This window comes from Balearica regulorum, chromosome 10 (assembly GCF_011004875.1).
Source record: "Balearica regulorum gibbericeps isolate bBalReg1 chromosome 10, bBalReg1.pri, whole genome shotgun sequence".
Lineage (NCBI taxonomy): Eukaryota > Metazoa > Chordata > Aves > Gruiformes > Gruidae > Balearica > Balearica regulorum.
The window spans coordinates 10,599,710-10,612,134 of NC_046193.1; the positions used below are offsets into that span (position 1 = coordinate 10,599,710).

The 12,425-nt window shown below is 35.9% G+C and overlaps 1 protein-coding gene across 29 annotated transcripts in view; it reads left to right on the plus strand.

Moving 5' to 3' along the window:
• Positions 1 to 12,425, plus strand: part of SLMAP (sarcolemma associated protein) — an 89,091-nt gene that overhangs the window by 16,459 nt on the left and 60,207 nt on the right. Inside the window, exon 1 of one of the 29 annotated variants that reach the window (XM_075762062.1) lies at positions 7,452 to 7,581. The exons of 27 other annotated variants lie outside the window; for them this stretch is intronic. The gene's annotated coding sequence lies outside the window, so the exon portion shown is untranslated. Of the gene's footprint in view, positions 1 to 7,451; positions 7,582 to 12,425 lie in introns of those variants that run through there. One more of the 29 variants, XM_075762060.1, reaches the window with a different exon arrangement.

Below are 12,425 nucleotides of genomic sequence, written 5' to 3' on the forward strand. Positions count from 1 at the left end.
GCTGTTATTATGAGCAATGCAGCAATGGTGGTTGTAATGAGCTTCATTTATAGCAAAATAAATATTTCTTGATCTGACAGATTTTTTTCATTGAACTACTCATACAGTTGGAAGATAGGTCATCTTCCATGAAAGATTTTAGGGAAAATAGTTTCATCTCTTGACTTGCTAATGAGAGCATTGGATGTTTGAGTTTGCTTCAGTGGTTTTGGTTTATGTTTTAAATAGCAGCATGGAACTACTTGTGTTCATTTCCATGGTTCTGTCACAGCTAAAATAATTTATTTCATATTTAATGTAGTTTTGAACGAGTCACTTCATGAAGAAATCTACTAATTCAGTTTGGATTGTAGTCGATACTAAGTAGAGATGAATGTTTGTATCCTTGAACTGACACAATGGTTACTCTTCATGTCTGCAGAATGTAAAAGTTCTAGTAGTTTTCTTTAAAAATCAATGGTAATTGTTTTTGTTTCTGAGACACTCACAGTAAATGATGATTTTTTTTATCAGCTAACAATTTGAATTTCCCTGTAATACAGTATCTGAAGTGAATGAAGAATAAAAATTCAGGTAAAGTGTGAGTAGTAAAAATATGGTTACTTAAGTGAAAAGACTTTATTTGCTCTACTTAATGTATTTACAGAGTGACTGTTAACATAATGTAAGGAGGATTAAGTATTGCTTGAAAAGAAATTGTGTTTTCCAAAATGAGCAGTCTTAGAAGCTCGTTATTAAATTCGAATCAAGTTGGTAAGTTTCTCTTTGTGAGGTTTTTTGGGGGGTGGGTCGTGTTTGTTGGGTTTGGGGTTTTTTTGGGTTTTTTTTTTACATTTTTTTTCTTGTAATAGTTTAGGGACTGAATTCTTCTAATATGCATTGAATTTTCAGTTGAAATTATGGCTGCACATAAATCTGAGAGAAGATAAGCGTAATTTGTTGCAGTTTAAGTGGTATTGAAGTTCCACCTGATTGACTGACATATGTGGGCACACTTCTTTCTGCATTGCAGAACAAAATGTTAGTAAATGAAGCACTTGGTAAATGTTTAGAAAGAGAGGAATGAAAGAATAAAAGGTTATAATTGTTCCTGTGTGAAGTTTTATAATTACAATTGTCTAACTGGCAAAGAAGCAAATGTGTTGCATTCTGTCAGTGCAAGAATACTTCTATGGTAACTTATCATAGAATATTACTGTTGAGTGACTTGCTTTGCATAAATGATTATAGTCTTAAAGTAGTAAGTGAAAACTGAATTAATAATTTGCACATTGGTTATTTTATGTATGAATGACTGATAAAATCCAGAGGGACTTTGTAAAATTATAATTTATGTTTGTAAATTATTTTATACAAAATAATTTAGGTATTGGTAGAATAGTTAGGAATAAAGGGTTAAGTTCATTTGGTTTGAAATGCCTACCATTTTTCTTTCAAAGTAACAGTTGTGTGAGTTGTCTTGGGATTTTTCTCCTCTACTTTGTTACTCTGAACTATTGATGTGGTTTACACATTTTTGTTTACTAGTTTACTGTTTCTGGTATTTAAATTTTCAAGCTAAGCCTTTCAAAGGGAAGTGAAGAAAGCATCAACGTTCCTGATGTGCCTGTTAAGAAACACTGAGGTTATAAAACTGTTGAGAAACAGAGAAGGCCAATGCTGCTGGGTGGTGGTTGATGATAACGTGTCATGCTTTGAATTAGTTTTTGCTGGTGCTGGTTGAGTGGCTCTTGGAAGTCTAAAGATGTTCAACTGCTGAGTCTGGAAGTTGTCAGGTCATCCAGTTTGTGCTGTCAGTAGGTAGATAAGCTGCTCAAGTTGTCCAGCTTTGAATTAAGTGTGAAAAGTGCAATTTAACAAGGTAAGTGAGGGACCTTGGTTAACAGAACATGTTTATTTGATCTGACTTACACCTAACTGTAAGAGACAGACAAGCAAGCCATGGAATAAACAAATATAGTAAAAATGCAGTTTGTTTGTCCCATGAGAACTTAAGAACTAAATGATGTATTTGTGTTTATGTCTGGAAATACAGGACCCCTTTGGTTTTAAGGTACCTTCTACTGAAGCCTGAAACTATAGTACAGGATATTCTGCGGTGTGCTTCTAGTTCTTTATGTGCTTTGCATGTGTTGCAGTTGTGTGATGGGAGGGGACCAGTCTACACTCAATTCCTCCATGGGTGCAGGGTTTTTTTCTTTTCCAAAAGAAACCAGAGCACATAGAGAGGAAGCTGGAGATGTGCTGTAGTGCAACTCTTAAAGCAGATGTTTGGGAGAGTAGAACAGCTGTCTGCACTGCACAGTATGTCTTCCCTGCAGTTGAGTGCGCTGCAGTATAGACCTGGTGCAAAAGAAGGACCTTGTTAGGATGAAAAATAGTTGAAATACTATGGAAAAGAAAGAGAGCCGACTCCTGAGGCTTCCCTGAAAACTTAGGTGGGAGATACTGAGTGCTGTCAAGGAATGTGCTATCCAGTAGAGCCAAGAGATATGTAAAGACTGAGGTTGTGTGTGTGTAACTTTCCAGGAACTGCTGCAGAGTCTTTCTTTTAAGAATATCTAAAATACAACTGCTTCATCAGCCCCTAGGAGCTACTGTCAGGTGGCAACAGAGGAAGGAGGTAATTTTAAGATCAAGTAGGAGAAGGACTTGCTTCCTTCTTTTGAAGTCCATGGTAGAGAGACTTAATTCCTACCTGCTAACAAGAGCAATGTGAAAAGGTGCTTTCATGTAAGAGGGTCTTACCCTTCATTTGTTACCTGTATCTGCTAGATTATGTGGCTTCAGTGGATATTCACATGAATCTGTGTAGAAGCAATCAGGAGGGCTGTTACTGATCTATATATAAATTTCTTCCTGTTTTTATTATAACAATAACTTCTTAATTGTTTTAAGAGTAGCTGGGCACACTTTGAAGCATTTTTCTTGGTTTTGAGTGGTAAACACTTCTTTAAAATTGTTCTAGCAAAAAGTGTCACAAATTTGGTTGTTTTTTAATTGCAGGGTTGAAATAATGCAAAGCTGTAATAATCCAGTGAAACGTTCTGTCAACCTGCATCATTTATAGGGTTTGATATGCCTGGTATTTGCATAGGACCTCAGTATACTACTTGGCTGCAGAAGAAAACTATTTTCCAGAAAAGTTTGGAAGAAAGAAGTGGTGGGGACTCACACGTTTCTCTTGAATTTGTATTTAACCATGTTGCTCTTATTTCTGCCAGTTCCCAGTGGCCCAACCTATTTTCCTTTGAAACAAGCTATGGATAGCATCTAATCCTAATTCAAGTTTATTAAAACTTCATACTAATACTAGACTAATTATAGGTAGTGTAAAGGTCTCACTGATTTTTCTTTAATCAAACTCTAGTCTTGTCTACAGCCATATTCAATTTAAGTTTGGATGACAAACTTCTTGGTGTGTCAAAGCTCATTACTTAACAGCAAACGTTTTTTGTGGGAAGGCTGTGTTTGTACTGGGAGTGCAATTTGAATTTTATGTGAACTTAATTTGAGGGTTCATCTGTTTTGGTGATATACAGTACGGTACAGATTGTTTTTTCATAGAGTAGATGAGCCCGCGTAGATGGGACTGATTTGATGCACAGTACCAGTGCGTTGCCACTCTTAGAAAGTGTCATTATCATTTTTAATGACTGGAGAAACCAGCTTGCTGAGCTTTCTTCTGTGTTGTTTGTACTGTAGATTTTGAAATAATTCTTTAAATGTTTTTGCTTTGAGTTACCAGTGCATATCCTTCTGCCAGTTGTTTTTGTTCTTTTAGTAAATGACTCATTCTTCTGGTTTGCTTTAGTTTCTGGACCTTCTCTTTTATTCTTCTAAAAGTCTAGATAATGAATTGTAGCAGAACTTAACATGATAAATGTCAAGAACACGTTTCAAGAAAGTCCTACCTTTGTAAAGAAAAAGCCTAACTGTTCTCAGAACAGAAATATTTTTGAAATGCTGATTAGACATGGAAAAATTTGCATGTTAATTCCAGTGCTTTTGCAGCATATGGTCAATTTCTAGCTGGATATTTTTTACTATTGATTAGGAAGTTCAATTTCTATATTTAATATGAAAAGGTTTTGACAGTATTCTGATTTTTACCCATGCTTGCTTATTCTGGGTAGAATTTCAGTAACTTGCAAAATTTCAGTAGCAGGAACACTGAAGTTGAGAAAAGTAATTTTAAAATCTGAGAAGTAGGAGAATTGTTAATGTGGATGTTGTAGTTTAAAAATAGCTCGTGTTTCAGGCTCTAGGCTGTAACGATGGGATTAATAGTTTAGACAACCCACAGTATATGTGCTATAATTAATGGAAATGTCAGTATTAAAAACCCCCACCTTCATAATATAAACAGTCTTCAACTTTAGTTTCTGATACGTACTTTTTGATTGAATCGGTTTGTTTTACTAAATCTGGGCAAGAGTGTGTATAATTATGTTGCCCTCTAGTGGCTGTAACTCAGGTTTAAATAGTAAAAAGAAAAGGCATTTTCATGCTTAGGGAAGAATTCTATGATTATTGCTTGCAAATGATTAGATGTGTTGTGGTTTTTACGGTAGCAATGTGTTCATTGGCCTATGGAACAGCATGCTACTTCTGTGACAACTGAATAACACTGGGATTGTACAGAGAGAAAATCACTTGATGATCCTTCATTTATGGGCAAACAATATACTAGCTTTCCACATCGAGTAGGACAAGTTCCCAGAATTGGCAGCTACATGAAAAAACTTGGTACTCAGAGTTACTAATTGTCTTTCCATAATTTTGCATATGCTTTTCAGGATTGAAACTCTCTGTACTTACATCATCTTCCTCTCCCTGTCCCTCCCCCCTCCTTTTAATTAAATCAGTTTGCAATAAAATACTATCAAGCTTATCCTAACTGTTTAAAAAAAAGGGGGGGGGGGGATGGGGATGGAAATAACTTTTCTGATGATGATACTGAAGTACAAAGAAAGATAATGATTCAATGCACGTAGTATCAGTAACTTAGTATCACTGCTTTTAGGAGGTGAACTGTGGAAAATGTCACTGTGTATTTCTAGCCATTAAAAATACATATCATCTTGGTAAGAAAAATGTTATATTTTGTTTTGTCAATTGGACAGTGTGACCTGAAATGTGCATGTAGATGGCTGGAGGTGTCTCTGGTTTTCAGACCTGGAAGGATCTGCCATTCGGAAAATGACTTGATATCTGTTTAAATAATTAAAACATCGATTTCCCTTTATAAGATTTAGGATGGAGGATATTTCTTCTTAGACTGACAATCTAGAACCACTGGTGCTAGAAAGAGGTTCTCTTTGTACTTTGAAAAATGTTTTCCATGTTTTAGAGGGAAATACAGCACATTTAGTCCAAAAAAATTGCAAAACCTGCTAATGTATTTCTGAGAGGTGTGGATGACTACTCTCTTGGGCTTTACAGCTGAAAGGGTGTGAGATTGCCAGCAGTACTTTGCAATTCCCTTGCCCCTGCTCCTCATGCACACTCGCAGATTGGTGGTGGGCACTTATGTGTTCTAAGTACTTTTTTATTGACAAAGATATTTTAAAAGGCATTCAGGTTTGTTTTCTTGGCTTGTCTGAAGAATAAAATTCATGGGCAGAGCATTACCAGTGTAATGTCCCTGATGACTTTGGGGATGTGATGGAAAATAGCGAGAAAAGACGTCAAAATACTTTTGTCTGTGTGGAACGCTGTACTGGAATAATTACCTTGGCAAGTTTTGTCACATTAGCAAACCTTTTAATCTGTAAACCCAAGGTACCATGTCTGTGATTTTTGCCCTCGACTAAGACCCATATGAATCATGAGTCATGGCGTTTGAAATTGTAATTACCATATCCTTGACCATCTTATCTGTGCTCTGCCTGTTCCTCTGCGTCTGCTGGGTTTATTCTGATGTTCCAAACAGATGAGAAGGCTGCAGCACCTGCCCCTTGTTCTGAAGCCAGTAGGACACAGCTAAAGAAATAGCTGACTAATACTCTCTAAGACTGCCTATCAAAAAATCATCTCATACAATTTCTCACATTGCTGCCAGACCCATCTCAGTATGTGGATGCATGCCATAGGTATTTCTTTCCTTAAATTAAAAAAAAAATCTTTTTTTAATTGTAAAATTGTTAATCTCCAAGGAACACCAGAATAATCTGCCTTTGTTCGTGAATACCAGCATTCAATTACTGCTTGCTTTGAAAGTCTGGACCCAAGAATGAGTTGCAAATAAATACAGCCTCCTCCCAGACTATTTTCACTCTCGGTTTGTTGGAGGTATGGCTTGGCAGTGCCTGGAGTACAACTATTAAACTCCCAATTGTCAAATTTCTCCTCTGTGCCGGAAAATGAGTTTTCCGTCTTTGGATGGAGCCGCACCCTTCTCTGACAGTGTTTGGTTTCCAGTTAATTGCGTTTGCTCTCTGTATGGAATGCTGAAGTTAAAAACAAATAATGAAAATAAATTAGTAATTTTTTTAAAGAAGTTTTGGTTCTTACTCGATGCAGAGAAGTCTTCAGAAAAACATGGAGGAGCGTATTGTTCTGGTGACACCCTATTTTCAGTATGAGGAAGTGTGCAGTGAACTCTCACTACACTATATTTTGGTAGTATTTGTGGTTTGGACCTGTTACAAAAATATCTAGCTTGACATGATTAAAATTATTACAGTGTCATTTGTACTTAGTTGTTCTTTTGAGTTAGGACTTGTACTTCTGCATCTTTATTGGCTGCATTGAATTTATATCACCGTAACATTAAGTTTATCCTCAGTATGGTCATTTTAACTGTAGTTTAGAAATGTGCTGAATATTATTTTCCTTGTGACACCTATCATCTGTTGATAAATAGTTGAGGAGCAGATGATGTCAGAAAGCAAGAGATCTCTGCTTTGTGCAAAGGAGAGATGAATTAACTAGGCCTGCTGCAGATGCTTGTTTAAAAAAATAATACTGTAGTTGCATTAGAAAAGTCCTTTCAGATGGAGTAAAAAGTCCTTTCAGATGGAATATGCCCCTTGCTAAAAGGAAGGAAGACAACATCTTCATAAATTTTTCAGGGTATTTTTAGAGTTTTTAGGTAGTGTTATTGTGACAATACCAAATCAGTATTGCATTTGGAGGTGTTTGTGAAATCTGATTATCCCCCCCGCCCTTATTTGAATGTGTGATTACTGGGAGTTTTCTCTGTCATAAAGCAGCAGTGGTATGGAATTAATGATAGCAGGTAAACACGCTACCTTATGTGGAAGGAGTAGAAATGAGGAAAGGTTGAAATAGTTTCAACAACTTCCCCCTTTATTCTCTATACAGTTGAAAAGTGAACACGTGAGAGAGATTCTTCTCTGCAAGGGGTAGAGGAGCTTTGATGTAATGATTAACTAATTGGAGAAACTTAGCAGTGTGTAGCAAGATCGTTAAGCTGCTTTTGCAGTACTGCACCTGACTTGAAATGTCTGGGATTATGGAGTTGGAGTTTCCTGATAAACTGACAAGCTACCTCATGCTTTTTGCTTTCATATAAGTAGATCTTCTCTTCTGGCTCTTCACCTGGTGGAGTATCTGGTAATCTAGGCTTGTGGTGTTGTTTTTCTCCAGTTTGCTTGCAAATGAAAAAAATGTAATTGCTGATATAAATTTAATAATGCAAATTTTGTAAGGAAAAATTCCATTTCAGTTAATTTTTTGCTAATTACTTAGTTATCGTGTTAATTCAAGATTTTTGAGGAAGCAGAAACAATAGATAATCTTAGTGTTAGATTTCTTGTTCTAAGTATTTACTGTGCCAGATCCTGATAGTATTTCAAGATTTCCTTTTTTTAAACACTTGTTTTTATTTGTCTGCTTTTTCTGTCAATTCTACCTATTCTCCAATGTTTTCCCACTGAAACAATTTAATGTTTATTTTAGTAGGTGTTGTAGATCTTTAGTTTTAGTTTTCATTTATGCTAGGTTTTAATAAGGTCAGTCTCTTAACGTTTAAAGACCAGGAGAGATTTACGCCTTACCTCTGGTCTTAAATTAGGGCAAAAGCTATGTCCAGACATGACAAATCTCCCTTTGTATGTCATATTTTTCTTTGCTATAGTCAAAGACAAGACCACAGTCTATTTTGGTCTTGCACTTTATAAAGTTTGTAAAAGAACTTTACTATCAAGTTTAACTATTTTTTTCTTGGTCATGAATTTAAGAAGAAAAATTTTGGTTCTATGAATAGTCTTAGCATTTTTCCCTAGTGCAGAATATTAGTACAGGTGCTTTTGCTGCTTGAAGGTAAGAATAAATTGCAGTAATAAATTTAAAACCTTTAGGAACATGCATTTGAAAAGAAATTAGAGTTATATGTGGGAACCTGCTCTTTGCAGAGCTCATAATTCTTTATTTTATCTGGATACATGCACTCTACAAATAGTCTTTGGGACTTTGAACACTTCAAGATAAAGTTTACTTTTGTTATTGCAAAGTTTGAGTATGTCATGTTACCAAACTCTCATTAAATGTATTACAGTGCACAATAGTATTTAGTGCTCAGTCTAGATTTGGAGGAAAGCATTCATGTGAGGGCATCAGGATTGATGAGTATTTCAGCAATAGTTTACACTTAGTTTTTATCCTAAGTGATTATCCTGAAGAAGCCTGAATTTCTGGGTAATTGACTATTAAGGTGGTTTGTTTCTTTATTTTAAAGCAATATTAAGTTGCAGTATATTTATGTAATTGATTAATATAGAGAACACAGTAACATTAAGCAAAACCTCAGAAAGTCACCTTGTCCGTATGTGTTCCCCAGGGTAAATGTTTGATGTGGTGATGGAAGTTGATGTAAATTATACAAAGTAATCACTGGTATCGCAGTGACACATGATACATAGCTGCATAAATGTCTTGCGTAACAAGACTGAGCTTCCTTAATGAAGTAGGGCAGAACAACTTATTTGCAACAAGTACAATATCTGTCTCGAAACCTATTTTTATCTAGTTTTTACTGGTTTTATGAGTACATGACACTATTCAGGTTTTTAATATGGAGCAGGAAAGTTATTTTCCAAACTTTCTATATTTTGTGTAAGATATTGTCATCTATGACAGCAGTAATATAAAATAAGTCTCTTCATTGTATGTCTTTTGTATTCTAATGAGTCAGTTTGAGCATCTTGGGACCATGTGTGAGTAATCATTTCTCAGGAATCTTTCCCTTTATTGCACTTTATTGTTAATATATTTTAGCTTAGCACTTAAAGCAGCAATATACCTTAAAAATCTCTCAGCATCTTCAGGATGAGAATTGCACACAGAATTAAAACTGTACTTGAGAATTTTCGTGTAGGCTGAAAATTCAAATAATTTTTTTATTTCCCCAGTAGTCCTGAGTACTGGGGATTTTTTTTTTTTTTTGTAGGAAAGGTCTCTGCTTTGTCCATATTCAGAATGCAGTTGCATCTCCTTTTCTAAGGCTATTAATGTCTTTAAATCTATTTAGTGATTTACTTACAAAATGAAGTTTTAAAACATGGCATATGTGAAGAGACAGACTGATTCAGCTGTGAAAAGAATAAATATAAAATTTTTCTAGTTGCCCTGAAACTATCCAGCATTTGTAGCAGAAGGCTGATTTTCAGGAATTCTTGTGTGAGGACAAAAATTAAGTAAAAAAGGTATTCTAAAGAGTAGTAATTAGTAACTATGGTGACAGATGTCTCACTGTAACAAGTCAGTCAGCTATATATAAACCAAATTACTTGTAAATTAGAACTCTTCCTTTAGATCTCTTCTTTTTAAAAATAACCTTTTGCATCAAAACTAGTGACATTAATGTGGAGAGAGATCCATTTTTGTATGGCGTCACATTTTGTGGTAAAACATTTTATCTTGAGGTTTTGGGGGGGTATCTTGTCATCCTTCCTCCTTTTGACAGTGAGTGCAGTTCTGGATTATTTGAATAATCTACAGATAGATCAGCACTCATGAGTAACTTGTTCCTTTTCAAACTGCTTTATATTCCACACCTGTTTACCACAGATAACTTTATTCAGTCAGAGGAGTGAATATTGTGTTGTCCCCTGCCTAGGATTGCTTCAGGTCACATCCTTCAACATGAATCTTCTACATGAATGTACTTATTACAGAATTTTGAGGAATGAGGTGTTAGTGTGTAATAGAGGGTGGTCAGGACTTGTTCTTCTGTGACAGGGCATTTTACTGCATTTTGCAGTTACAGAACGTGATTTTTGGGAGGAGCTAACTTCACAACTGTCGAGTTGGGTTACAGATGGTTGTTTCTAGAAAATAGAGTTTGTGAAGTTACCTGAATGCCACCAGTTCTGCCAGAGGAGGGTGAGGGCAAATAAGTTAGTGATGGGAAGCATCTTTTCTGATAATGTTTCTATTCATGCTTGTTTGTTCCTGGTTTTTTTGGTATTAAAAAAAAGACAAGACAAGACTTGGGCACCTTTTGTGCGAAGTTTTGGATGAGTGCACAATTGTAGAATAAAAGCACTGTTTTCAGTATAAGCTGTTACTTTGTTGCTATCCTGTGATGATCATCTCATATGAAAGATTTTTTCTGTATAAATTACCATCACCATAATACTACTGTATTTTTTCCAGAAGTTTTATTCTTCTAGGTGTTCAGAGTGTTAATAGTTCCTTTTTCTCTGAAAGTGGGTTTTTAGCTGGATAGTGATGTTTGTATAGTTCTGTACTGGTCGTTGGGATGTTGGGGGTTCCAGGAATTGTAATGCAGCTTGTTTACTTACATTTTATGAAAGCAAAGATGATGCAGGTCATCATGGTTTTCTTTACTCCAACTTCAGACAGCTATCTCCTAATACAGAGAACTCCAAATTCTGGTTGTGAAATGTACTTTAAGGTCTTCAGATTCTGACATACAGCAATTGACAGAAATCAGATGGTTGGCACTGTAAATACAGCCTGCTCTATGCCATTCTCTTGAATGATGTGGCAGCTGCAGGAGGTTTGAGTATTTGGCTTAGGAACCAGCTTGTACAGTATGCTCATTTTTAGCCCAGGTTGTTATATACCAATCAAATTAAGTAAACTGAAGATGGAAGGAATTCTGAAACAATGCCGAGTTGTTCAGCTCTCCCTGCCATCGAGCCAACTTTGCTGCTTTCTGTGATGGGTAAGGAGCAGATAACTAGGGTGGTGGTGGGTTCACCTGCCTCATTTCTTTTGTCCATTACCACATGTCAGTTGAAGACCTGTCTTGAATGGTATAGTGATTGTGAAAGATGTTTTGAAGTTGAGGGCAACAATACATCATTACAGCAAACTTTGAGAGACAAGCAGTAGAGATCTTCCTCCTTATTCTTTTATATATATATCCACAAGCTTTAAATTGTGAGCATGGGTTTTTGCTTTTATTTTAAATGAGAGAACTTGGATTGTGATATAATTTGAGGTCCTAAACTTAAACTTGTATCCATCTTCTGCCAGTCTCTTTAATATGAATTACTTGGAAAAATGCAACAATACTGCTTGAGAATTTTATTTGATAATAAATAGCCTAAACCATGGAAACAGAATGTGTTTAAGCTTCACACAGCTAGTTCTAAAGCCGAAAAATTAAAAAGTATTGCTTAATCTTTTTAGTAGCCTTTCTGTTAATAATGACCACTGATGCAAATAAAAAAATCCTTTTAAAGTAGATGTCTGACATCCTGTTTCTGAATTTTCCTGATGTAAAGTATCTTACGTGGATAACTGCAAATATTGAAGAGTAGTATAGAGCTGTTAATAGTAACCTTGAGTCCTCAGCTTTTCACCTTCAGACCGGTAAATTCAGTTACAACTACTAGCAAATTTGTGATTGAATAGTGGGGTTTAGAAAGTAAATGCTATTGCCTAATGGGCACAATAGGTAGGAGATGGTATTAACTCTGCAGACATGCAGTCATGTTTTTCTTTTTTGTTAATGTTTTAATATGCCATAATTTAAAATTCTGGTAGGTGTAAGTGTATCCGTAGAACTCAATAGTTAAAATAAGCTTTGCAATGTAGTATGTCAAAAGAAAGGTCTGTGCTGAAATGTTTGAGGTACAACACACATGGAAACGTTTGCTGTGTTTTGTTGAGGAAGGTGGCATTTTGCTACGAAGGAACACACTGGAGCAACTCAAGGTTGTAGGCAAGTGTATGTTTTGTGCACAGTTTAAGCTGTCAGTGCCTCTCAGTGTTCGACATTGCCCCTCTACCTAAGGTGGTTGTTCCTCCTCTGCATAAATCTAACCCGTCTTCCCTTCCCCACGATAGCCCGTGTCCTTTTCAGGCAAAGTCTGCTGAGTTAGCTCAAAGTTAAGCTCAATGACGGGGCCTGTAGTGAACTTCAAAGCACTTGAACTATCAGGACATGGTAAGCAGCAGAGGGATTAATACTTTACAGCACTTCA